The following is a 26,159-nucleotide window of genomic DNA, read 5'->3' as shown; positions in this document are numbered from 1 at the left end:
TGGTTCAACTCAACTCTTTTGGATCAAACTCCTCCCCAAGCTTTCTGATTCATTCTGTTTCTCACTGAATTGCTCTGCTTGGCACCAGACTAACTCTGTCAACTTGTTTTAATCTTCTGGTTTCTTTTCATTCTCTGGCTTCAACTAACTTTGCTGACATGCACTCAACTGCATTGAAATTAACTCCACTAAATTGAACTGACTCCCAAGTGACTTGACTCCCAAGTTACTCTCTCCCCCTGCACTTCTATTTAATAGCTTCTCCTGAGAGTTGGCTATATTCTATCTCTCATTTGTTACCTTGACCCTCAATTAGATGCCACTGTTTGGGATTAAAGCTGTTCATTAAAGGCATGTCTGCATTCAAGTCAGATCACATAGACCTGAAAGGTCTGTAGGTGTTTCCCCTTGAGAGAGCAGCCATGTTGCTAGATTCAAATTCCTCTACACAGTTCAACAGGTTCAATGTAGTGTAATTATGTGAAAACTGTTCATCTCCCTGAGGTGAAAAATGGTGTTAAAATGCTCACCTTTGACATTTGGAGAGCCCTTCTGTTTTTGGGGAAATCCATGCATTTCAATAGCTCTTCAATAGTTCTTCAAGTTGAGACCAGGTTTATTATAGAATTACTATATTAACATTTATGTTTTCAGGAATGAAATGTCTGTTTCTTAATTTTTCAAATTTATGAATTTATTATGTAAACAGAATACTGTTAAAGAAGGATATAGTGAAAACTAGGTTAAAATCACATATGCAGTCTTAGGAATACTTCATAAATTTTCTTCCTATGGTAGCACTTATGGAAAACACAGCATAGTCTTAAAATGCATTTTGAATATGTGAGTATCAATCTCTATTACTCAGTAAACTAGATATATAAACTTTTGAAGGATTAATATGACTTGTTTACTTGTTTCTGACATTTGAGTTTTTGCGTTCAAATTTGAAATTCAGATAAAATATGCTTATTAGAAAATAATTTCAAAAGCAGCTGAAAAGTGGTTGGTATGAGATAAGTGTGGTAAATATTGCATACGATAACTCAGTTATTAGTTTGGTCATTCATTGTTTCAAAGTAATATAAATCTCTGGGTGGGACACCGTGAGGAGCCCCTGGAGCGCTGGCAGATAAACTGACAGGAGGACCAGGAGTACAACAAGATGATGCCGACAGGTCTCTAAGAAGAAAACCTGTTACTACTACAATGCGGATTGTGGAAACTCCTATTATGGACAAGGGTATCCAATGAAACCTCACCAAATCTGCATGATTCACAGTTTGCTGCTCAACTATGGTCTCTTCTGTAAAATGGAAATCTATCATCCTCATAAAGCCAATATTGAGGAGATGACCAAGTACCACAGCGATGACTACATTAAATCCTTGCATTCTATTCACCCAGATATTATGTCTGAAGACAGCAAGCAGAAACAGAGATTCAACAGTGATGAGGACTGTCCAGTACTTGATGCCTTGTTTGAGTTCTATCAGTTGTCCACAGGTGGTTCTGTCACAAGTGCTATGAAACTTAATAGGCAGCATATGATTTACAATGCTGTGATCTGGGCTGTGACCTGTACTATGCGAAGAAGTCTGAAGCATCTGGATTTTGCTATGTCAATGATACATACCATATTGGCCATTAAAAGTGTCATATATTGAAATTGATATCTACCATGGAGATGGCAAGGAAGAGGCCTTCTGTACTGGGTCATAACTGTGTCCTTCCAGAAATGCGGAGAGTACTTCACAGGTACTGGGGACCTACAGGATATTGGGGCAGTCAAAAACAAGTACTACCCCTTTAACTACCCACTGCGAGATTGATGATGAGTCCTATGAAGCCATCTTCAATCCAGTCATGTTCAAAATAAGGAAGATGTTCCAGCCTAGTGCAGCAGTCTTACAGTGTGGCTCTCCCTGTCTGGGGACCGGTTAGGTTGCGTCAATCTGACCATCAAAGGGCAGCCAAGTGTGTGGAGTTTGTGAAGAGTTTCAACTTGCCTATGCTAATGTTGTGAGGAGGTGACTACACCATCTGTAATGTAGCTCATTGATGTACTTACACAACAACTGTGGCCCTGGAAACAGAGATCCCTAATGAGATTCCTAATGATTACTTTGAATACTTTGGACGAGGTTTGAAGCTTCACATCGGCCATTCAAATATGACTAACCAGAACACTAAGGAATACCTAGAAAAGATCAAGTGGCGGCTCTCTGAGAACTTGAGAATGCTGCTCCATGCCACGAGGGTCCAAATGCAGGTCACACCTTAGTATGCCATCCCAGAAGAGAGCCGTGATGAGAATGAGAAAGACCCTGGCATACAAATCTCCCATCTGCTCCTCTCACAAACACATTGCCTGTGAGGAAGAAGAATTCTCTGATTCGGATGAGGAGGGAGAAAGTGGTCGTAAGAATTCTTGTAACTTCAAAAAAACCAAGAGTCAAAGCAGAGGATGAGAAAGAGAAAGATCCTGAAGAGAAAAAGGAAGTCACAAAAGAGGAGAAAACCAAAGAGGAGAAGCCAGAAGTCAAAGGGGTCAAAGAAGAAGTCAAGTTGGTCTGAGCAAGATCTGCAGCTCCATCTTCTCCTCAAGTCTCTCACTTTCCCTCAATTTCTTAGGTTTTATATTTTCTATTCCTCTGTGTATTTACATAAAATATACTAAATATAATGTTCCCAGGGACTAGATAGGAACCAAGGTCAGGGGGGCCCAGGGCAATCCTGCCCCAGGTCTTTGTTTTGAACTAGTTTAGGGTCTGAATAGAAAGAAAACAACCAGAAGACAAAATCCTGAACTGCTAAGTGTTAGAGCTCCGAGGGACTAAACCACTAACCAAAGAGTACACATGGAGGGACTCATGGCTCTAGCCACATATGTAGCAGAGGATGGCCTTGTTGGCACCAGTAAGAGGAGAGGCCCCTGGTCCTGAGAAGCTCGATGCCTCAGTGAAGGGAATGCCAGGGCAAGGAGATGGGAGTGAGTATGTGGGTGAAGGAGCACCATCTTAGAAGCAGGGACAGACAATGGGATAAGCGCTTTCCAGAGTGGAAACCAGGAAAGAGGATAACATTTGAAATGTAAATAAATAAAATATCCAATAAAATAAAAAGTAATGTTAAAATAAATTAGACAACAATAAATTTACCTTGGCAGGCACTAACCCAGGAGAGTTCTCAGGTGCAAAAGAGATTAAATTTAGAGAGAGAAGAAAGAAAAGAGAAAGAAAAAGAAAAAGAAAAAGGAAGGAAGGAAGGAAGAAAGAAAGAAAGAGGAAGGAAGGAAGAAAGAGAGAAAGAAAGAAAGAAGGAAAGAAAGAAAGAAAGAAAGAAAGAAAGAAAGAAAGAAGGAAAGAAAGAAAGAGAGAGAGAAAGAAGAGATGCCCTTATTAAGCTTTTTTAGGAGGGGTGACTGGATCTTCTGGGACCCCTTTTCAGGATTGGATAATATCAGTCGTGTTTGGATTGGATCTGTTCATGCCTTCTCAGCCATTTTGAGCAGCAGAAAAACTTACATTGCTCTGTCTTCCCCCAATTCTGTAGGTGCAGGTTGTTAGCCTAGGTTCCTTTCTGAGATGTTTTCATTCTGTGAGAAAAATGAAACTCTTTTGTAAAAAAAGGAACACACTTCTATATCCCCCTCAAAAAAAGTTAGGAATAATTTCATTCAGTTTTTCAAAGCATTAAACTTATAGTTGATATTAAGAGAAAAAGAGGTATGCATATATGGTTATCAACATTCATATATTATTATGAGCTACTGGAAATAATGCACAGGTGCTGAAAAAAATTACAGAGAGGGTTCAAGATCTTTCTTTATTCACTATGGCAGAGATTCATAGCAACGTAAGGATAGATGATGGTGGGACTGTTGGTCAAATGGATGTTAAAGCAGCTCCACTCTGCAGAGAGACATGCTTATTTTGCTGCACATTTGATAAGTAGAAATGAGTATCATAGACATAACCTATTAAACTTTCATAGGGGCTGGGGATTTAGCTCAGTGGTAGAGCGCTTACCTAGGAAGCGCAAGGCCCTGGGTTCGGTCCCCAGCTCCGAAAAAAAAGAACCAAAAAAAAAAAAAAAAAAAAAAAACTTTCATAAGAAGGTTTGAAAATGAAAAAAAAGGCAGGTACTACAGGGAGTTCAGGTTGTAAAAGTATGATTGCACACTTCCCATTTTTCATTGTTTTTCTTCTATCTCACAGATTTGGAGCTGATGAAAGAGGCCAATGGAAACATCCCACATAGATTTTCTAGAATAGCTATTAAGGTAGTCAATGGAACAGACACGTGAGCAATGTCAATGAGACATGACAAGAAATGCTTGGGAAATAACTCCAACTATCATGTTCTCCCGCATAATTTAAGACATGTCACATGCAAGGCACACAGCTCTCTAGGATGATATCCTGCCAGAAAGATACACAGAAGGCCTACACAGGCTCTGAAGCCTCAGAGTAAATACTTAAAACATCAAACCAGTTGCTAACATTAAACTAAATGGAGAGAAACTTGAAGCAATCCCACTAAAATCAGGGACTAGACAAGGCTGCCCACTCTCTCCCTACTTATTCAATATAGTTCTTGAAGTTCTGGCCAGAGCAATCAGACAACAAAAGGAGGTCAAGGGGATACAGATCGGAAAAGAAGAAGTCAAAATATCACTATTTGCAGATGATATGATAGTATATTTAAGTGATCCCAAAAGTTCCACCAGAGAACTACTAAAGCTGATAAACAACTTCAGCAAAGTGGCTGGGTATAAAATTAACTCAAATAAATCAGTAGCCTTCCTCTACACAAAAGAGAAACAAGCTGAGAAAGAAATTAGGGAAACGACACCCTTCATAATAGACCCAAATAATATAAAGTACCTCAGTGTGACTTTAACCAAGCAAGTAAAAGATCTGTACAATAAGAACTTCAAGACACTGAAGAAAGAAATTGAAGAAGACCTCAGAACATGGAAAGATCTCCCATGCTCATGGATTGGCAGGATTAATATAGTAAAAATGGCCATTTTACCAAAAGCGATCTACAGATTCAATGCAATCCCCATCACAATACCAATCCAATTCTTCAAAGAGTTAGACAGAACAATTTGCAAATTCATCTGGAATAACAAAAACCCAGGATAGCTAAAACTATCCTCAACAATAAAAGGACTTCAGGGGGAATCGCTATCCCTGAACTCAAGCAGTATTACAGAGCAATAGTGATAAAAACTGCATGGTATTGGTACAGAGACAGACAGATAGACCAATGGAATAGAATTGAAGACCCAGAAATGAACCCACACACCTATGGTCACTTGATTTTTTGACAAAGGAGCCAAAACCATCAAATGGAAAAAAGATAGCATTTTCAGCAAATGGTGCTGGTTCAACTGGAGGGCAACATGTAGAAGAATGCAGATCGATCCATGCTTATCACCCTGTACAAAGCTTAAGTCCAAGTGGATCAAGGACCTCCACATAAAACCAGACACATTCAAACTAATAGAAGAAAAACTAGGGAAGCATCTGGAACACATGGGCACTGGAAAAAATTTCCTGAACAAAACACCAATGGCTTATGCTCTAAGATCAAGAATCAACAAATGGGATCTCATAAAACTGCAAAGCTTCTGTAAGGCAAAGGACACTGTGGTTAGGACAAAACAGCAACCAACAGATTGGGAAAAGATCTTTACCAATCCTACAACAGATAGAGGCCTTATATCCAAAATATACAAAGAACTCAAGAAGTTAGACCGCAGGGAGACAAATAACCCTATTAAAAAATGGGGTTCTGAGCTAAACAAACAATTCACAGCTGAGAAATGCCGAATGGCTGAGAAACACCTAAAGAAATGTTCAATATCTTTAGTCATAAGGGAAATGCAAATCAAAACAACCCTGAGATTTCACCTCACACCAGTGAGAATGGCTAAGATCAAAAACTCAGGTGACAGCAGATGCTGGCGAGGATGCGGAGAAAGAAGAACACTCCTCCATTGTTGGTGGGATTCCAGACTGGTACAACCATTCTGGAAATCAGTCTGGAGGTTCCTCAGAAAATTGGACATTGAACTGCCTGAGGATCCAGCTATACCTCTCTTGGGCATATACCCAAAAGATGCCCCAACATATAAAAAAGACACGTGCTCCACTATGTTCATAGCAGCCTTATTTATAATAGCCAGAAGCTGGAAAGAATCCAGATGCCCTTCAACAGAGGAATGGATACAGAAAATGTGGTACATCTACACAATGGAATATTACTCAGCTATCAAAAACAACGGCTTTATGAAATTCGTAGGCAAATGGTTGGAACTGGAAAATATCATCCTGAGTGAGCTAACCCAATCACAGAAAGACATACATGGTATGCACTCATTGATAAGTGGCTATTAGCCCAAATGCTTGAATTACCCTAGATGCCTAGAACAAATGAAACTCAAGACGGATGATCAAAATGTGAATGCTTCACTCCTTCTTTAAAAGGGGAACAAGAATACCCTTGGCAGGGAAGAGAGAGGCAAAGATTAAAACAGAGACTGAAGGAACACCCATTCAGAGCCTGCCCCACATGTGGCCCATACATATACAGCCACCCAATTAGACAAGATGGATGAAGCAAAGAAGTGCAGGCCGACAGGAGCCGGATGTAGATCGCTCCTGAGAGACACAGCCAGAATACAGCAAATACAGAGGCGAATGCCAGCAGCAAACCACTGAACTGAGAATAGGACCCCCGTTGAAGGAATCAGAGAAAGAACTGGAAGAGCTTGAAGGGGCTCGAGACCCCTTATGTACAACAATGCCAAGCAACCAGAGCTTCCAGGGACTAAGCCACTACCTAAAGACTATACATGGACTGACCCTGGACTCTGATCTCATAGGTAGCAATGAATATCCTAGTAAGAGCACCAGTGGAAGGGGAAGCCCTGGTTCCTGCTAAGACTGAACCCCCAGTGAACTAGACTGGTGGGGGGAGGGTGGCAATGGGGGGAGGGTTGGGAGGGGAACACCCATAAGGAAGGGGAGGGGGGAGGGGGATGTTTGCCCGGAAACCGGGAAAGGGAATAACACTGGAAATGTATATAAGAAATACTCAAGTTAATAAAAAAAAAGGAAGAAAAAAATCAACATTTTAATAAAAATGTGGCCGTCATTCCAAGAATCTCTAAGACATCAAACTAATTGAAAAAACTTCAAGTTATAAGTGAGAGACAAATGATTTTAAAATTTCCATCATAGAAACAGTAAAAGCTATTACAGCTATGTTTGACACTTGAAAAGTAGAGCAAATATAGTTATTAGTGGATGAGATTGTTTTATAGGTAATACAAATGACATAACTATAGAATGTATTTTATGAGAATGATGATGAATAGTAAATTAAGCAGTAGAGCAGACTAAAATATGGTAAACTTGAAATTGAAGTAATATTGTATCCATGTATATGGAAGAAGACAATAAACAGCAGCAGCAACACTGTAACAGGGTCTCAAGTGCTTTGGGCATAAGTGATACAGAAAAGCTCATGGACATGAGAAGAGAAAAGAGAACTGAAATAGTATTATTAAATCACAGATGATTGCTACTAAAATAAAAATTATTGTTTTGTTCCTTTTAGTGAAATTTCATATAATCTTAATGTTTTGATCAATTCCATGTTCTGCTCCATCAATTTGGTCTGTTCCATTTTTTCTTTAACCCACCACCACTTTTCCTAACAACTTCAAGTATTCATAATCCCTTTCTCTAAGTCTTAGGAATAGTTTCAGAAGAAGAAGAAGAAGCAAACTGCAGGAACAGAGGACCTTGTGGCAAATCATTATTTGCTCTACCTGAGAGGGCAGATTTAGGCAGAAAGTTCCATGGCTTTAATGACAGGCACAAGACAATCACGGGTCCCCATAATTCTTGGATATAGTAGAGCTAGTGAATTTTCCAACACTGGTTGAGAAGGAATTAGTGGTCAATGGCTGCTGGATAAAGGAACTATAGTTTTGTTTAACATGGAGCTCCTGAGAGGCTACTTAAGATCCAGTAGATTATTCTACTCCCATGAATATGCAGACAGCATTAACTGGGCACAGTCTCTAAAGGAAAAAACAAAAGACTGAAGGGCAACAAACAAACAAGCAAAAACTAAGTAAAAATTTAATAATAATCCAAATGCCAAAACAAAGCAAAATGAGACAAAAAGGAAATAGCTAGCCAGACCCTGTCTCACACAGAGAAAGAAGCAGTGCTATACAAATGTTGGGCCTTGAATTGAACTATCAGAACCCATGTACATATACATGTACCATGTAGGTATGTAGATATCTCATGAGGTAGACTAATGATATGTAATATGTCTTCAGTCCAAATACTCTTACTTTGAGGTAGCAGGATAATCTTTAGAATTCTGGTAGCCATCTTGGATTATGCAGCAACAGCAAAAGACTCCACCCAAGAAAGATAGAGGAAAAAGACCAACACCTGAGGTTCGCCTCTGATCTCTATCTCCTTGTGCATTTGTGTTTTGCCATTTTTGTTCTTATTAGACTTTTAATTACTTTTTTTGTTTCTGTTTGTTTGTTTGTTGTCCTTTCGGTCTTTTGTTTTTTGCCTTAAGGTATTGGGTCCACTTAATGCTCCTTAAAGCTGTGTTCACCCGTGTATATAAACACACACACACACACACACACACACACACACATATACACACACATATGGGGGATATTTCATAATATAGAAAGAAAACACTACCTATAAATACATGTAAATATAATATTTTCATTATTGTGATTAGGTTTTTTAATTATTTCTAGTTTGGAAGTTAAAAAAAGTTCATATTTGTTTTTAAATGTAAGCATAGGAAAAAATTAAAATTATATTCAGCTATATACAATGTAAAGGAAGATAGACACAGATAAGGATGGTAAACTATTTAAGAACTGCTACAAAAGTCATAAAAATAGATTTCTATAGGACAGATACTAAAAAGAGCATTAGATATATTCTTTATAAAAAGCACTAAATGTTCATGTTTATCTGCTGGCTCAGGGTGCTGTGACAATATACCATAGACTAATATCTTAAACAATAGAAATTTCTTCTACATAGTTTTGGAACTACATATTTAAGTTCACAGTTCTGATAACTTGGTCTCTTGGAAATACATGGGAATACCTCTTCCTACATCAGTTCTTTGGTACTGTCATGAGTCTCTCTTGGTTCTTGAGTTTCAGAACACTTTCAATAAGATACACACACCTAAACAATGACACAGTATGCAAGATTTATTAAAGCAACAGTATAAGCACAAAAAGCACAAGTAAGTGGTGAGCCCTAGGGAGAATCAGTTCACAGAAACTAGAGTTCTGAAGGTTTCTATTCCTTTCTTACTCATCCCAGGACATCTATCTCTGCTTCTAGTGGCAGCTCCAGGCATCACTCCCCACAGATAACTGTAGCATGTTCACTCGGGATCAGTTTGAACTCTAAGTAGTTTATCCCGTTTTTAGTTGTTCAAGTTCTTCTGATTGATCTTAGGACTGCCTTTTTGTTTCTGTATTCTGTTGCCTCAAGGTTTTGAAATGCTCTTATTTAAAAACCAAGACATCACCAAAGATGAAGCCAGGATTTTGCAATTTTTTTTTCACATTGATGTCACTATTTATATCTAGTTATATCCTCAGAAGTACTAAGCATACATACAGTCATACACACTTCTAGCTAGGTTAAGGCTTCAAAACATGAGTCCATTATGAAGGTATATAACAAAATACTAAAACTATGAGAGCTCAGGAAGTAATATTAGTGTTAATTATTAAAGTATAATATTAAAGTCACTGTAAAACACAGTAATTACTGCAATCGATGGATAGCATTTGACTGTCATAAAAACACTTGCCATTCATTGAATTAAGTCCCTTTAAATGCATATGCTGCAGTGCAAGTTACCAATGTGACTGTTGTGAAGAAAGGATGCACTTCAGGAGGAATAGTTTAGAAAGGTCATAACAATGTAGCCTTAATTGTCACCCCTATGTAACACAAATAAAGTTCATGTGATCCCATGATAAGACAAGTAGAACCCAATGTCAAAGGAGTCCTCATTGTAAATCTTTTCACCAATACTTTTTCAAATTCTAGAACTCGGATGAAATAAATATGTGTCATTGAAGACACCCTTCTGAAGTATTCAGTAATGGCAGTGCGAACAGACCAATAAATATCTCCATCTATTCTCCCAATCATAACAAGACACTAGTGTGTGCCATAATGAAAGACCTAGCTCCGGAGGATATGAAGTGAGTGCAATAAAAGTGAAGGATAGATTCACAAATCATCTGCTATGGAGCAAAGGATCAGACATTGATTAGAAAGTAGAAAGAAGTGAGAGGAACTTGTACCACCAGACTTTTCTGAGAGTTTACAGAAAAGGCACATGAATGTGCCTATGAGACACATACCAGTTTCCCCTACATCTCAGGGTATAAACAAACATCACTTATTTAAACATTTGGATCCAAAGACGTATCTCACAAAACTGATGTAAAAATAGGATAAACCCTCAGTTGTTAACAGTGCAAGCATTTTAAATAAACATGATTCAAATATAAAGTCTCACTTAATTTATAACGACACAAACTGAATAAAAATGACAAAAATTTAAGACTTGCAATGTTGACATTCAAGATTTTAGAGATGCACAGAGATAGGCATTTAAAGCAGGGCATGATGGTATGCATCGACCATTAATTCTAGAAGCCTGAAGGCAAAGGTTGGATCTTTGGACTGACCCTGGGCTCCAACTGCATAGGTAGCAATGAATAGCCTAGTAAGAGCATCAGTGGAAAGGGAAGCCCTTGGTCCTGCCAGGACTGAACCCCAGTGAACGTGATTGTTGGGCAGAGGGCTGTAATGGGGGGAGGATGGGGAGGGAAACACCAATATAGAAGGGGAGGGGTTAGGGGGATTTTGGCCCGAAAACTGGGAAAGGGAGTAACAATCGAAATGTAAATAAGAAATACCCAAGTTAATGAAGGTGGAAAAAAACCCTCAAAGTTCCCTAAGAATGGTACTCATTGTATGCTGTGGGTCTGTCAGGTCTATATAGTGAGTCCCTGCCACAATCATTACAAATGCAAAACCAGGCATGTCCACACAGGAGTAAGAATGCTTTATGTCAGCTTCCAACAAGGCCATGTTTCCTGCAGTGATGTTAACGGATTTAGTCTCGGAGACTGTAAGCCAGATCCCATTAAATGTTTTTCTTTATAAAAAAAATGTATCATAAACAACTTTTGGCATAGGAAAAAAAAACAATGTCTAGTAGAATTTGAGGACATAGTCCATATGTTAGGAGCTAATATTACAATGTAATAAATGGAGCAAGAGATTCAAATGGATGATCTGAAACAAATCTGTACAGCATGTTCTAGGAAACAGGAGAAATATTTCTCAATTATTACTTTTAGATGAAAAATAGAAGAAATAAAAATTAAGTTGCAAAATTCTACTTGAGGTCTGTCAGTGAAATGTTACAAGGTCTTTAGTAATTGTCTAACATCCTCTAGGCCTCAAATAGAGCAAAGCATATTGTCTATTCAAGGCAGAGGATTATTATTCCCTACATAGTATTCCTATAAGTTATTTGGGAACATCACAAAGAGCATCTTGAACACACTCATTTTGCATTCCTTCTAGGTTCAGCATCCTAACCTTGCCCCACTCCAAACAAAACTAAACAAACAAAAACAAAATAAAACAAATCAAAAAATCAAGGTTAACATGTATGGCTCATACACTCATTGGCACTGGGTGAAACTCACAGATATTTTTTTGCATTTTCTTTGTTTGTCTGTTTCTTTTTTATTCTTTTTAAAGACATTTATCAATAATTTCTTGCCTGGAATCTTTTCTTTTTTCTTTGTCTCATTGTCTCTTTTTTTCTTTGTTCCCTTTTTCTTGGTCTCTTTCTTATTGTCCTGATTTTTGAGGGGTTGTGGGAAGGGGAAGGTAGCCACAGAAGACGTCAATAACTCATATTAGGTTATAAGTCTACAATCATAGAAGTTTCCTTGAACAAAACAACTGGATGGAGCACATACTAAGGACATCAAAGGCAAAAGATTTTAAACAGTCCTATGACCTTTTAACAAGTACACACACACACACACACACACACGCGCGCGCGCGCGCGCGCGTGTGTGTGTGTGTGTGTGTGTGTGTATACAAAAATTAAAGCAAATAAAATTCATTTGGGTGCATATATGCCCCCAATATATGCCCCCACATATACATAAGCAGCAATTGAAAAATAAAATTAACAGTAACCGATCAGTAACAGGTTGTAATAATCAAAGGATTATAATTGTTACTAGTACTTTGTATGTATAATTAAAATTGAACCAGAAAATCTAAGATAAACTTTTCATGAATGTTTAAACATCATTGAAATTGATTCATAAAATGCAGTGAAGACAGATTAATCATAATTTCATGCTATGATAAGTGAGTGATTATCTTCAAATATTTGAAAACTTGCATAAATACATTTAGTTTGTGCTTTAGTTATAAATAATAGAAAGTTGAAAAACATTTTATTTCTAAAAAATAATATATATTAATTAATATTTGGTTTAAATTTGGTGTGGTAATACTATAAGCATGTAATAAACAATTCATTTTCCTATAAAATTATATAGTTATTGCAAACAACACTAAAACTTAGACTTGTTAAGCATTTTCTATTTACTTATTTATTTTTTAAATTATTTTATTTATTTATATTCCAGCCATTGTCCCTGTTCGCAGCTCCCCTTCCACAGTTCCTCATCTCATTCCTTCTAACCCTTGCTTCAGAGAAAGTGCTCTCCACCCCAGGTATCCCCGTGCCCTGGGGCCTCAAGTCTCTGGAGTATTAGACATCTTCCTCTGAGGCTAGACCAGGCAGTCCTCTGTTAATTATGCGGAAGAGGCCTCAGACCAGGCCATGTATGCTGCCTGGTTGGTGGCTCTGTCTCTGGGAGCTAGCAGAGGTTCAGGTTAATTGAGACTGCTGATCTTCTTATAGGGTTGCCCTCCACTTCAGCTTCTTCAATCCTTCCCCTACATCAGTACAAGGGTTAGGTGTAACTATCCATATATGTCAGTTACAGGTAGAGATTCTTAGAAAATAGCCATGCTGGACTCCTGTCTGTAAGCACACCATAGCATCAGTAACAATGTCAGGTCTTAGTGCCTGTCCAAGAGATGGATCCCAAGTTGAGCTGGACACTGAAGGGCTTTTCCTTTAGTCTCTTTTCAATTTTTGTCTCTATACTTTTATTACTATTATTATTATTATTATTATTATTATTATTATTATTATTATTGTTTAATCCCTTTTATAGTTCAGCCTTTATCCCCTTCCTGATCTGCCTTCTGTTCCTCATACCAATCCTCCATGCCCCCCCAATCTCCAAAAGAATGTCCCCAAACCCAACCCCCACCACACCAGACCTCCCCATGACATGGGACCTCAAGTCTCTCAAGGGTAAAGTGCATCTTCTGCTAACCAACCAGAGCTTCCAGGGACTAAGCCACTACCCAAAGACTATACATGGACTGACCCTGGGCTCCAACCTCATAGGTAGCAATGAATAGCCTAGTAAGAGCACCAGTGAAAGGGGAAGCCCTTGGTCCTGCCAAGACTGAACCCCCAGTGAACTTGATTGTTGGGGGGAGGGAGGTAATGGGGGAAGGATGGAGAGGGGGAGCCCACATAGAAGAGAAGGGGGAGGGTTTATGCGGATGTTGGCCTGGAAACCTGGAAATGGAATAACAATTGAAATGTAAATAAGAAATTCCAAATTTAATAAAGATGGAGGAAAAAATGTAGGAAGAATTAAAAAAAAAAAAGAAATAAGGCTGCCAAACAACCTAATTGCAAATGAGCTCCAGAGCTAAGCAGAATTCAGGTCAGAAGAATCTTGAATGACTGACAAGTACTTAAAGACAGGTTCAAAGTCCTTAGTCATCAGAATAACACAAATCAAAATGACCCTGAGATTCAAACCACCAATCAGAATGGCTAAAATCAAAAATTCAAGTGGCAGTACATTTTGCTGAGGATGTGTAGAAAGAGGGATATTCCTCAGTTGCTAGAGGGATTGCAATCTGGTACAACTACTTTGGAAATCAATCTGACGGTTCCTCAGAAAATTAAAGAGTTCCAACTGAAGCCCCAGGTATACCACCCTGGACACATACCTCAAAAAATGTTCCACTATACCACAAGGACATGTGCTCTACTGTGTTAAACATTTTCTTAAGTTAAACTACATAGTAAGAAAATGTTTAACATGTTTGTAGGTATTAGTAAACCAGATTTTAATTCAAAATATGTTGACTCTGAAATTTAGGTTGCTGTCTCTTGTGTTGAACAGTCTTGGAGGTATTTTTTTTTGTTTATTTGATTGTTTTTATAAATTAGTGAGAATTTTATCCAAGGCCTTTTGCGTGCTAGGCCAATGTTCAATCAAACAGAAATATTACTTTTGAGTCTTTTTCATTTTTGTTTTCTTTCATTTTCCTTTTAAAAATCAAAGTCAGGTATTAATTACATATTCTTTCATTTTGACTTATTTCTAACTTTGGAAAGAAAATAATATTAATTTTTGAAGTTAATGCAATATTAATAGTTGCTTCTGATAATTCCTGTCTCAATCTAATATGTAAATTAAAATTAATCTCAAGTTACTATAATTTTTCAAGTGTTCCTAATTAACCATTTTGTGAAATCTGAAAAAAACTGTTAAATTTGGATGTTATATATAGAAATATTAATATGTTTGTGGAAAATATTTAGGATCCTACAAACTTAAAAATATTTCAAGGAAGTATTGCACACCTTTAGTAATACTTGGCAGCAATTACTCTCTTGCTGAGAAACAATTTATAGTTTCTGTCTAATATTAACATTAATATTGTTATCGATATGATTGGAAAGAAGCTACATTTTCAAGAGTTGGATTAAACTAAATGGAACAATACCACAAAGTATTCTGTTAAAATTATTATAACATCTCTCTTTTCTGTATTACTTCAGTAAACATTGACATATTTTTCTTTATTTTTAATAAATAATACTTACATTAAAAATGAATGTCATATCCAATACACTAGAATACTCAACTCATCTTATTCACTAATATGCTTAACACAAATTTCTAATATTAAATAAAATCACTTTTATGACATGAACTAAACCATCTAACTAAGAAATGGTAAAAGACAGGAAATTGAAAGTCAAGGTTACATTGTATTCCTGAACTACTTCTTTAACTCCTTAGGAACTTGGGTAAATAGCTGGATGAAATTTACTAATAGGTCTATGAAGATGTTTTGTAGGCCGCGTGCTTTAACTGTTTGACAGTTCATTCACAGGACTAGCTCAGTTCTGTCATCAACTCTCTGCATGCATCCCAAATTACATCTGGCAAGCAATAGGAAATTTCTTTACCTACAGGGCTTATTCCAAAATATAATTTAAGACATTGTGTTTCTTCTTCTTTTTAATAGCATCTACTGAGAAATGACTTTTATTGAGAATCCAAACAACTGGAATTTATTTCATGGTCTATAACTTTATGAGGAATGGGTGATAATATAGAGGCTGATATCATGGGTATATCCATAAAGCAGCAAGGAGAATGCAGGCAGCATAGATCTTTGCACTAATAATCATGTTCTTCCAAAATATGCTTGAAGTGTGAAAGGGACATATACATTAGTGGTAGCTGTTGATGATTGGGTTATAAGAAAATAACTTACATATATTGAGGCGAGGCTTCAAAGCTTCATTACCTGGGCTTTGAACAATAGTTTTAACTGTAGCTGTAGAGTATCTTAGATGAGGTATAGACAACTCAAAATCTGTGTTCTGCTTACAAGTTCATCCTTACTTCATTGGATTCATTCATTTTTGATCTCTCTCTCTCTCTCTCTCTCTCTCTCTCTCTCTCTCTTTCTCTCTCTACACACACACACACAGACACACACACACACATTTGTATAAATAAAGCTCATAGGATAACCAGTAAAGCTATGGAAAAACTTTTAGGAGTAATTAAAACCTTAAGATTTAGGCAAGGTTAAGAGAAGTTCACCCAAATCTATGTATAATAAATGTTATCACTTTATAAGGTCATCAATTTATGCATATTCTGTTCTATTTAAGACATATATCCTCTTAGTTCTCCTTCATATATCTATAACCAAAATTGAATACATGTATGAAATTGGAATGCATACTTCATAGATCACTAAAGAGATTTTAACATTTTTTAAATTATTACTATTATTATTATTATTACTCTTATTATTTTATCGTGAGCATAGTAATAGGATTATGAGTATAATAATATTTTTAAATATATGTATTTATGTATTATGATTACTCTATGTTCTATTTAATTACATTTTCTCTCTCATTCATTTTTACCATTTTGATAGACATACTATATGATATATTTATAGTGTTCTTTCTTGGAAGGACAGAAATAAAATCTCTTTACATACAAAGAAGTTTATTAGTAACCATTCACTGTAGTTTTCATCACCAAGAACACACAACCCCCGTATATTAGAAACTTAAAAATTTTAAGTCTTTCATCTAAAGTCTTCACATTTTAAAGGCATCAGAAAACCGACAGTTAGGAGACTACATAAATGGTTACATGCTACAGTGAGCAAACACAGCATGAAATCTGTGATCTGTGCTAGAATAGAGAAACAGGTAATCTGGACAATTACAGATTTTTGTGAATTTTGACATACATTGTATCCCAGAGACCACATAAATTTAGAATACTAACAATTTGGTAATCTGAATCTATTGTGTAGGTTAATTTAGTACACTATCTGTGATGTTTTCTCACTCTGAAATCATTATGAAATGAAAATTTTTATTTTTGTGGAAAAATTCATATTCCAAAATCTCATAAGTCTTAGTTTTCATAAGATGCATCTGCTCTTAAAATTTAATGAATGACTTTCAAAGTTAAGGTGAGCACTATAGATTTCTCAGTATAGAGTTAGAAGGCAGAAATTTTCATATGCCTAAATATGCTTACAAGGTTAAAAGATATATATATATATATATATATATATATATATATTTCCCAACATTTGCTGTAAGAGGTCACTGAGGCACTTACAGATGTCCTTTTCAGAGACTGGAGGAGATTACAAGGAACATGAATTGCTAACCTGCCTCACTGCACTGATACCCCATGATTGACTTACTGTGACAAACAGCAGATGAGATTTTTTTCTTAGGAACACAATGACACACTGACTAGTTTTGCAGCCGCAAGCATATGGCAGGTATCAGGAACCCAGATCACTCTTCTTGTGAAAGGAAGCATCATTTTTATTTTATCAACACAACAGATCAATTTTAGAGGAGCTTATATCCAGGAATATATTTCTCATAAGACATCTCCAAGCTTGAAGAACTTTTAATTGTCTGGAATATTTCTGGTGTAGCACAGCTTAAGCCCTCCTGGAGCAAAGAGAACTTACCATCTATCTATCTGTTTGCTTTCTAAACTTGATGCTCAATATTTCTATTTTCAGCTCATTCTTTACACAATATGCTCCTATGGCTACATTTCTCATTTCCATGTTTGCACTAAGACCTATGACTCCATGAACTAAAGACTCGGTTCAAAGAAATTTCAAAAGGAAGCTCCATGTATTCAAGGTGGTAAGTTCACATAGGCACATGGTTGTAAGCACAACTTTGCAGTATTTTACTGAGATTTAATGTGTGTGAAAATAAGGCACATACATTACATACATGTGTTTGCTATAAGGAGGTCTCAGATGAATGTCTTCAAGCAATAGAATCATAATGGTGTACACATTTGAAAACTACAAATATTTACCTCAGAAGAGTAATTATACCTTAAACTAAACTGTACAGTTCTACTCTTAAGTTTTGTCAAATTCTATATCTCTTATTCTGCTGGTCAAATAAAAGCATTATGTGATCTTCTATGTCTATTCTAAGTGTATTGAAAACTGTTTCCTTTAAGTTACACAGCACCTGTGACTCTTACATTGTTCCCGCTCTCTCCTCCAGAAAAAAACCCTAGCATTCCAGGGAAGGATACACTTCTTGTGTATGATACCAGATCAATTATGCCTGCATTGTAAATTACAGTTAAATGTATATTAAGTTTACTAAAAAATTTCCTCTTCAGTTAGTAGAATTCATTTGTGTACTTGGTGGTTCATGGAAACTTCCTATAATATTTATTGAATATTGATTTGTATTCAAATGGGTGGGAGAGTATAATACTGAGAATTTGAAAATGATAAGGCAAATATGATATAACAGAAGATTTTTAAAGAAGTATTTATCTTAATGATTTTTGTCCAAACATCTGGAAAGGACCAGTGTCATCTATTCTCAGAGCAATATCTTACTTCTTTGATTCTCACTCTCTCCTCATTTATTAAACTGAAAATATATTTTTCATGGATTATATTCTGACTACGGTTCTCCTTGTACCTGAATCCACACTTTTTCTGTCTTTCATTGGAAATCCAATGGGCATCTAAAAATAATAGTAAGATAAAACAAAAACAAACCAACCAGAATAGCATAAAAGAATAAAAAGAGTCAAAGAAAAAAACACAAGGAAAATAGATACTGCATCATCCACACAAAAGAATCAAGTAAAAAGCACAAAGTCTGAAGCCATCATACAAACCTGAATTCCCCTAAACAGAAATGCCCTGGAAAATCATTATGAAACAAAGAACCTACATGAACTTCACAGTGTTTGATTTATCTTGGCTATTGACTGCTGTGGATGACCTTGCCATAGAATGGTTTGTATCCCCAGTAGGACAATCACAGAAAGAACCATTTTTTCATACACAGGAGTTATCTATTAGAGACAGCTTCTAGATTAGACATGGAGTCTTGTGTCCACTCCTCTCAGCACTCAGATCACTTCTTTCATAGACTGCATTCTGTATGCATGATGAGACAGTCTTGTGAGTTCATGTGTGAGTTGGTCCTACTCTGTTTAGAGGGCCATGTGTAATGGTGTTCCCCATGCTCTGTTGCTGTGGTAAAATTAAATAAAAAGGTTTCTTTTAACTCACAGTAATGCCAGAATCGTGTAGTCACATGACATTTGTTAGATATTTTCATCTCAGTCATGTGACTCACCTGCTAGCTCCATTCCATATCACACTGCCAATCGCTACTCTCTGAGCCTGGCAACAATTTTTCCACCCATCTAGTTCCCAAGGCAGGTTGCTACCATACCAGATATACACATCCCAATTCTGTGGCAGCCCAGTGGGTCCCACTGCTGCACACTCTCTTTAACTCAAATTGCCACATGAAAGAACACACAACAAAATGACCTCTGATCCAATTGATAAGATATAATTGCCCACCTTAATAAGATACAGTTAGTTTGCTCATCTAGACATACAAAGCCCTGTACACATCCATCCCTTAAGAATATTCATAACAACCTGCAAATGTGCAGAGAGATATCTTAACATCCACCTCCATGTTCACTTGGCTGTTCCCTCACTACTCTCACTCCAGTTTCCTCCTCCTCTAAAACTACTCAATGGGGGATATTGTTGACATCATATTTTTGATTAAGTGTTCCAAGGTCATTTTGATCTCTGTTCCTTGTCTAGCTGTGGATGTCAGTATTCGTTCTGTCTATGAGGTAGTTCCTAGATGATGATTGAGCAAGGCACTGATCTACAAGTAGAATGATGCCATTAGGAGCCATTTTAGCAGAACAGTAGAATTTGGTTTTCCTCTTTGTCCAATGGCCTACTGGCCCCAGACTCTAGTGTGGTATGTGTCCCAGTTCATGGAGTAGGCTTTAAACTATATCAGAAATTAGTTGGTATCTATCCCGTGAGCTTTGTGGCTCTATCATGCTAGTGCATAATATAAACATTTACGTATATTTTTATGTATAAGGAAGGGTTTGCACTTCATACATGTTTACCTTTGTTCCTTGGTACCACACAGAAAGCCTTGCAGTAACATGATCATTAGTGCATAGGGGTAAAAGCTCTTGGTAGGCACTAAATGTACTTTGCATTCAATAAGTTATATAGGTGTAGTCTTCAGCAACAAGATCCACAGATTTCTTGAGTTTGTTGTTTTTACCTTTAATGTTACACTCACCTCATTGTTTTGTTTTATTGTGACAGTTTCATGTAGGTCATGCTGGTAACAAACTTAGTATGATCTGAGGCTATCCTTAGATTCATGATCCTCTCTGTCTTAACTTTTCCAGTGGTAGGCTTACAAGCATGAGCCACTCTGCTCAGTGCCCTGCTTCCTGTTATTTCTGGCTTACATTTCACACAGTAGGTTTATAGTCACATAGAATTTATATGTGGAAATCAAATTCCAAACATATGGTAGTGTGGAGTATAATTTAGAATGGTATAAGGACATGATGATAGAGATCTTTAGACAAAAGATTTAATGATTCCTTATTTAAAGTTCAAAGGAGGGGCAGTGAGTAGGCTTGGCTGTTAAAGATATTTGTTGAGAAATCTTAAGATGTACAAACAATGAGTGTGACTATCTAGGAGAATGTAAGCCTCTTACCTGTTCCCGAATCTGCATAACTCTCAAATTTGGGCTTATGGGCCTCTGGCGCTGTGAGATATAAATTTGTTTTATAAGACAGCTCATCCACAGAATTTTGTTTTAACTTCTCAAGTTACAATAGTGACTTATGACTATTATGACTAGTTTTATGACTAGTAAGTTATGACTTATGACTAGTTAATATTTCAATATGACTAGTGATTTTTCAAAGACTATATAATGTTTATGAAAAATAAATAGTATACCCGTATCAACACAAAACCACTCTACATTTCCCAGTGTTCCAACTGCTAGAGGCATCATGTTAGATGTGGTATATACCAGAGACAATAAATAATCTAGATACAAAAGAAAAAAATCTAGAGTTTTAAAATCTTTTTTTAAAATATATAAATAATTCCCCTCAAATGATTTTGCATTAAAAAGCACTAGTTGGTCTTTGTGCAAATTAAATTAAGAAATTAAAATGTGTACTTGCCAAATCAGTGAGATCTAACTAGGCAAACTTAAAATGAATCTGCCCTTAATCTGCATTAAGCCGCAGTTGGCATCTAATGGAGTTATGACCCTATCATAACAGTGTCAACTTTTAATCTAATTCTTTTGTGCCAAAAGGTCTTTATTTTCCTTCACTTGTTATACTTACAGAGTGGATGAATTGAGAACAGCTTTTACACTGTTTGAAATATTTTTAATTAATATGTATGTCGGTGAATCTTACTAAAAGAAAATAGTGGAATTAGATTTACTAGATGAAGTACTAATCTAATAGAAAAAAACAGACTTATAGTTTTGAAATTTTGCCACCTTATGCTTAGTGAAATATTCCATCAAATCAAATAATTTAAAGAGATATATAAGCTTAATGGTATTGGAAATGGCTGTCCCCTGGCCTGTTTTAAATCAGAATTAGAGATGTGCCAACACACCCCAACTCCTATGCACAAAGTACACAGTAGTACTTCACACCCCTTTGAGCTCATATCAATCATTTGAAAATAACATTTTTCCTCAGAATGAGCTGTCACTATCAATTTTAATAGTGTCTGTAGAAGAACTGAATTCCATCCAACTTTCCAGCAAGCCATTTGGTTTGCTATATTTCAAACCAAATGATTTGTAAAACTATATTTCTTTTCTTTTTACAGTTTAACAGCAAATACAATAATACCTTTTTAAGGATCTCAGTATTTAATTGATTTTCTCAAATTTATATCTAAATTTCTGATTTATAAGTATTTCAAATTAATTTATTATAATCAGTCAGAGTTCCTTTCTCTTTGTCTCAAACTACTTGATCTCTCAGTGACTTATGGCTTTGATCCATATGTGACCATAAAGCCATAAACAAACCTTTGTAATGTAATGTGCTGTTTATGTTTCCATTATAAAGCTGTAAAACAGTAGATACCCTTCAGTAAAGAAAGTGCCCAGAGTTAAACAATATTTATGAGATGCATACATCTGAACAGAAAGTCATTTTTTCATCTCACCACAATTTCAATGTAACTCACACCTGTCCTAGGATTTAATATTATTCATATTCTTAGATAAAACTATGAGGTACTGTCTGAGGCTTTGGATTAATAATAAAAATCAGGTGCAGTTTTTGTCTATAGGAAATCATGGATTCCCTTTTTCTAATCGGTCCTTTGAATAATTTTTTGAAAAATTTATTTATAAAATTTAACAGTTCAGAAGAGATATTATTTATTCCTATTGTCTACATTAATTTCAACTTGCACATGTTACGTTTTTTCAAACCATATTGTAATTTTAAGTTTAATACATATTGTTGTGGATTTCCTTCCATGAAATGTTTGTTATTATTGTACAGTGGAATCAAAGAAACCGGTCGAGAGGGTTCTCAATTTTGAAAAAAAAATGTAGGTTTCAATATCTGCAAAATATTGCTGATGGAGAAAGAATAAAGGCCATATTAGAACATTCAATTCTGAATCTCCACCTAATTTATAACTTTAAACACAGTTTAACTTAATTTTTGATGATAAAATGAGGTTCTAACATTGAGCTGACTGTATTGTTAATAAGCTACTAGAGTGCTACTAATTAACATGCAGAAAATTTGGGTTGAAGTTTCTGGAACAGTCCTAATTCATAAAATGTAGAAAATTTTCTGGATACAATGTAGAAAATTAAGAGACTGTTAGAATAGTTAGCTTCATTTTACCTACATTTTATTAACCTATCAGAAAACAGAGTTTTAAGAATATCTTTTGTCTATTAAGAAAATTATAAACTTCAATGACAAGTGTTCCTACTAAGTTGATACCTTTGTGGTGATTTGAATGAAAATGGTACTCACAGGGGCTCATGACTGAGTACCTGATTCTCAGTTGGTAGAACTATTTGTCAAGAATTAGGATGGTCTTGTAGGAAGTTTCAAAAGTCCCAGACAAACCGATTCCTGCTCGTTTTCTGTGTTTCATGACAGGAGATCAAGATGGATGTTCGCTGATACTGCTCCAGAGCCAACCCAGCTCGCCTGGTGTGGTGTTCCCTCTCATGATAGTCAGGGGCTTCTCAAATGCAAACCTCAACTTAAACAGTGGCTTCCATAATTTATTTGGTTATACTGTTTTATCATAGCAATCAAACAGTGGCTAAGACACTTTTCTATCCAATTTATTTGGGAATGAAAACATCTATATAATACAAGTATTTTTAGTCTTAATCATATGCAGTTCCTCAGATGACCACATGCACTTCCCTACTGAGAACCTTCCAGTCACATAAAGTTTGAGTCTCTACCTAGCAAGTAACAAAGAATAGAATGCCTTGTGGGTCCTTCTTCACTTCATTCACAAATCAACTGTCACTATGACTGAAATTTTTCCATCAGATATTCATTCTGCCTCACATAGATGATAACTTTAGTATACTGTTAAGTTTTTTGTAATTGGATGTGATTTGACATATGTTTCAATGCTAATGACATTAAGGTTTTGAATAAACATGGAGTTTTATCCTTTTACTTTTCAAATTCTGATAATTTTTCTTAAGTAGTTTTACTTATGTATTAAAGATACATGGTCAAATTAACCTAAAAGCACTTCAATTATAAGAATTTTAGTCTTCTGACATGTAATATAATTACAAGTAGTTCTTTACTACAAATATCAACAAATTTGTATGAAATGTTTCTTTTAGGCTGCTACTTTTGAAATATGAATTTTATTGAGTGGTTTTATCATGATTGTCCTATTCCTTTTAGAATATAATGTAGTTCATTATGAACATTTTATATATAAATATATATATATTCCAGTTGGACTGATATAAACCTGTTTTTTGTGTTCTCAGTTCTCTGATGATAGATGATGTCAAATATGTACAAACAAGCATTTCAGCTATGGGAATGTGTTCTGAAAAGAACTATATTTTTTCCAAGTTCTTAGACTACTTTTAGAATGTAAGTCATTTGTTATTATTGTTATCATGTGATCTTTATACATTCTTGGTGTAAAATTTTGCAGAATTGGTTATTTGTATATCTATCTATAATTTTATGTATCATTCATTCTTTAGTAGATGACAATTCAAGAAATTATAATAACTCAGACTTTAATAGTGAAAATGAGAAATTTGAGTGAAGTGTTCTATAGTTTGTTAGCTTCCCAAATAATTTAATATCTTCTTTATTTCAGTTAGGGATTACAATTTTAGCTTATAACCTAAGGCGTGTTGTGGATTTCTCTGGTGCTTTTTGGTGCTATTTTGATGATAATTCTGCTTCCTGAAGTGAGATTGCCCCAAAAGAAGAGTGAATTACATACTCAGGTGATTTGGTTTTTTTTTTAATTGCATTTTTTAAATTTGTATTTGAAAAAAAATTTCCCATTTCCTGGATTCCTCTCCAGAAACCCACTATGTCATACCCTGTCCCTGCTTCTATGAGGGTACTCTCTCACCTACCCATCCATTCCCTCCCACCTCCCCACCGTGACATTACCCTATACCAGGACATCAAGCCTTGACAGGACCAAGGGCCTCTCCTCCCATTGATGCCCAACAAGGCCATGCTCTGCTACATAGGGAGGGATGGAGACATAGGTCCATCCCTCTAATCTCTTGAGTTGGTGGTTTAGTCCCTTGTAGCTCTGGGGAGTCTGGTTGATTGATACTGTGTTCTTCTTATGGGGTTGCAAACCTCTTCAGCTACTTCAGTGCTTTCTCTAACTCCTCCACTAGGGACCCTGTTCTCAGTTCAATGGATGGTTGCAAGCACTCTCCTCTGTATTTGTAAGGCTCTAGTAAAGCATCTCAGCAGACAGTTATATCAGGCTCCTGTCAGCATGCACTTCTTTGCATCTACAATATTGTCTGGGTTTGGTAGCTGTATATGGGATACATTCTCATGTGGGGCAGTCTCTGGATGGACTTTCAGTTTCTGCTTCACACTGTTTTCCATATTTCCTGCTGTGAGTATTTTTGTTCTACCATCTAATAAGGTCTGAAGCATCCACACTTTTTTCTTCCTTCATCTTGAGCTTCATGTGAATTGTATCTTTGGTATTCTGAGTTTTGGGGCTAATATCAGCACTTATCAATGAGTGAATACCATGTGTGTTCTTTTGTGATTGGGTTACCTCATTCAGGATGATATGTTCAGGTTCCATATAGTCACCTAATAATTTCATGAAGTCATTGTTTTTAATAGCTGAGTAGTATTCCCTTGTGTAAATTTACCACATTTTCTGTAACCTTTCCTCTGTTGAAGGACATCTAGGTTCTTTCCAGGTTCTCAGTATCATAAATAAAACTGCTATGAACATAGTGGAGTACATGTTCTTATTATATGTTGGAGCATCTTTTGGGTATATGCCCAAGAGTGATATAGCTGGCTCCTTAGCTAGTAATATGACCAATCTTCTGAGGAACTCTCAGGCAGATTTCCAGAGTGGCTGTACCAGTTTGCAATCCCAACAATAATGGAGGAGTTTTCCCTTGTCCATATCCTTGCCAGCATCTGCTGTTACTTGAATTTTTGATCTTAGCCATTCTGTTTTGACTTGTGTTTCCATGATGAGTAAGGATGTTGAACACTTCTTTAGGGGCTTCCTAGCCATTCAATACTTTTCAGTTGAGAATTCTTCGTTTAGCATTGTAACCCATTTTTAATAGGGTTATTTGTTTCTATGAGTCTAACATCTTGAGTTCTTTGTCTATATTCGATATTAGCCCTCTATCAGATGTAGGACTGGTACAGATTTTTTCCAATTTGTTGGTTGCTGTTTTGTCATGATGACAGTGTTCTTTGTCTTACAGAAGCTTTCCAATTTTATGAGCTCTCATTTGTCAATTCTTCATCTTAGAGATGATTCATTTTTCTGTCCAGAAATGTTTCCCTGTGCCTATGTCTTCAATGCAGTGCCCCATTTTTTCTTCTGATAGTTTGAGTGTATCTGGTCTAATGAGGAGGCCCTTGATCCACCTTGACTTGAGCTTTGTACAAGGAGATAAGAACTGATTAATTTTCA

General features: G+C 36.1%; 1 protein-coding gene and 1 pseudogene; one reads left to right on the top strand and one right to left on the bottom strand.

Annotated features, from left to right (window-relative positions):
- Positions 1-26,159, bottom strand: part of Erich1 (glutamate-rich 1) — a gene marked incomplete at its 5' end in the record, with an annotated part of 52,793,804 nt that overhangs the window by 35,297,312 nt on the left and 17,470,333 nt on the right.
- Hdac1-ps7 (Histone deacetylase 1, pseudogene 7) lies at positions 1,188-2,680 on the top strand (annotated as a pseudogene).

The sequence above is a fragment of the Rattus norvegicus genome, chromosome 16 (assembly GCF_021556685.1).
Source record: "Rattus norvegicus strain SHRSP/BbbUtx chromosome 16, alternate assembly SHRSP_T2T, whole genome shotgun sequence".
Classification (NCBI taxonomy): domain Eukaryota; kingdom Metazoa; phylum Chordata; class Mammalia; order Rodentia; family Muridae; genus Rattus; species Rattus norvegicus.
Note: the sequence above shows the minus strand (reverse complement) of the source record. Positions and strands in the feature narration are given on the sequence as shown.